This window comes from Moschus berezovskii, chromosome 28 (genome assembly GCF_049115385.1).
Source record: "Moschus berezovskii isolate FMDL1 chromosome 28, NW_MosBer_1.0, whole genome shotgun sequence".
NCBI lineage: Eukaryota > Metazoa > Chordata > Mammalia > Artiodactyla > Moschidae > Moschus > Moschus berezovskii.
Window position 1 is genome coordinate 2,741,348 of NC_142487.1, and position 3,050 is coordinate 2,744,397.

General features: G+C 38.2%; 1 pseudogene; it reads right to left on the reverse strand.

Annotated features, from left to right (window-relative positions):
* Window positions 1-2,024: 2,024 nt before the first annotated feature.
* Window positions 2,025-2,631, reverse strand: LOC129549584 (securin pseudogene; annotated as a pseudogene).
* Between the last annotated feature and the right edge of the window lie 419 nt (window positions 2,632-3,050).

Genomic DNA, 3,050 nt, shown 5'->3' on the forward strand with positions numbered 1-3,050 from the left:
TGATAGGAGCTGTTCTAATTCCAACAGTTACCAAGCTGTACATACCCTTTAAGTGACACCACCATTATTTACAAATGAGGGTGTGTCTGCCTTAAGACATTTTTGTCATTTTCAGAAATAAGCGTGACCATGACCTTGGGCAACACAAATAAGAAAAATTGAAAGAAGATGCAATATCTACGAACAAAGCTGGCTTTTACAAAATCTGGTGCATTGGGCACCAGATCATTTTCAAGAAGAGAATTGGTGATATGGGGCCAATTCAATGAGAAAGGGAAGAGAATAGGAAATAAAGACCTAACATATTACAAAATAACTAAGATATTCGTAATAGCTGCAATAAAAAGTAAAGTTGACGTCTAAATCAATCCATGGAACTCTTTCCCAACTTCAAGGAAAGAACCTCCCCAGCCCCCTCCCCACATGATAAAATGTGCTGCGGTCAGTCATTCAGTCATGGGCTGTAACACTCCAGGCTCTTCTGTCCACGGGATTCTCCAGGCAAGAATACTGGAGTGAGTTGCCATTTCCTCCTCCAAGGGACCTTCCCATCCCGGGGATTGAACCCGTGACTCCTGCATCTCCTGCATCGGCAGGTAGATTCTTTACCACTGAGCTACCTGGGAAACTCCAGTAATAAAAATAGTAAATGTCAAAAGAGTATTTATTATCTTGACCATTCATTCATTCATATATTTATTTAACAAATATTTACTCAGAGTCTTCTATGTGTCAGATTCTAGCATGGAGTGTTAAAAATTCAAAAAGTTCACTCTCCAGCAGGAGAAACAATCGAATAAAGATAATCATGGAATAAACTGGTGAGTGATGCAAGTTAAATTAATAACAGCCTTTCCCATTTGGAAATAACTTTATAGTTTACAAGATTCTTTCACATCTTTTTGTATCTTTCTGCATCATTACACTCAAGGCATGTCTCTCATAAACAGAATATGGTTGGGCATATTCTTCAATACAATCTGAGATTTCCTGTCTGTTAACTGAAGAATTTGTTTACTGATACTTTGACTTACTTCTAACATTTTATTTTGTCTTTTCTGTGACCACATTTCTTGCTTCTATTTTCCATGTTCCTGTCTTATACTGGATCAAAGTTTATTTATTCTACTTTGTTTCCTTTTACTGATGTGAAGTTGTCGATTATATTTCTATTAATTTACTGCTGTTTTGCTGCTGTGTTGTACTCAGTTATGTCTGATTCTTTTCAACCCCCTGGATAAAGCAAAAAGTACACACCTCTCCTGCCAGCCATGTTCTTATCTTGTGTCTTAATTCCATTTTATTTTTAACTCTCTCTCATTAGCCAGCCCTACTGCTCCTGGTTTGGGGCTGTTGTTCTTTTTACATCAATGCTTATTTATTTGACACATACATTTACTAATGTCTTGATTCTCCATTGGTATCAATTTTCTTCTTACTAAAATACAAACTACCCTGAAAACTGATTCTTAGATGAACATTTTCCTGTTTTTATTCCCAAACTTCATAAAACTTGTGTATTTCCAAATACAATGTGGTGGATTTGGGGGGGTGGGGTTTGCTAGTGTTTTTATAGGGAAAAAAATGTATGTATATCTTGAAATCTAACTAACATTTTAAATAAAGTGATGTGAAAGAAGAATGTGGAGTTTTATCCCAAATTCAATTGGTAGAACCATGTAAGGATAGCTGTTCAGTGTGGCCAGAAAAAAAAAAAGAATGAAAAATGAATGAACAGACAAAAAGAATTGGGACTTCCCTAGTGGTCCAGTGATTGAGATTCCTTCCTTCCACAGCAGGAGGCATGGATTCAATCTCCACTAGGCAAAGCAAAGAACAAACAAAAAATCATGTGAGGGCATATTGAAAAGTCAGCAAAGTGTACATCAATATGTTATGAGCACTAAAGAAATGCATTGTAGTGTGGTTCCAAACAGGTTTTTTTTGTTGTTGTTATTAAACAAAGAATTGCTTTATTAATACAAACTATTAATACATACCCAAACTATAAAGTGCTAAGAAATTTAAATATCTAAGTCACAGCAAACAGGTGGCAATTCAACATCCAGAGTCAACAGAAGGCTTGAGGGAGACTGCAACACATTAGACTCCCACAGTGGAGGAGACATCTTCAGAGGCGAAGGGGGGCCCACGTGTTACAGCTGCTCAAGCTCCCTCTCCTCCTCAAGGATCATGAGAGGCACTCCATTCAAGGGGAGGTGTGCGATCTAGTGCTCCTCAGGCAGGTCAAAACTCTCAAAATCTAATGGATTGAAGGGAAAGAATTTTTCTGTTTCTGGATAGGTGTCGTCTGAGGCAGGAACTGAGTTTTTGCTTTAACAGTCTTCTCAGTAATCTTTTTGGTAGAGAAAGTTGTCTGCTTCTGTTTGAGTGGTCCATTCGTCTTAACTGATTTTTCTGTAGCTCTGTTGACAGTTCCCAAAGCCTTTCTCGCAGGTGTTGGTAAAGCTGGTGGGGCATTAAACATTTTGCCAACACGTGGTGTTGAAACCTGAGATTCCCATCTAAAGCTTTGACTGAAGGCACAGACTCCAGCTTCAGCCCGTCCTTAGGAGCCACATGGATGCCTGGTTCTCCATTTTCCTTATCAACATAGATCAGAGTAGCCATTCTGGATGAAGTTCGGAGTAACAGCCAAACTCTCGCAAGACTCATCTCCAAACAGGTGTTTTTTAAGAGCCATACTCACTACTCTGTAGTCAGCAAGTGATGCTTTAAGGGTTTGTCTATTCAAGTGTTTGATGATGACTATACGTCAATGTTTTGCTTTCTTTGGTTGTATTTTAGGAAGTAGTTTGTAGTTTGGGAGTGGCGTATATTAATAATAAACTAGAATTTTTCCCATTTCTCATAATGGGAAACAGGCTTGGCAGGATTTTCATTTAGAATGTCTGGTTTTTAGGGAAAAAATTGCCAGATTGAAGTGGGTGATGCATGTACATTTTTAAGGAGCTCTGTGCATGTTATCTGTAATGCCTTCAGTCTACTTTCACTTCTGCATAATTTAGCTGGGTACTCATTCTAAGATG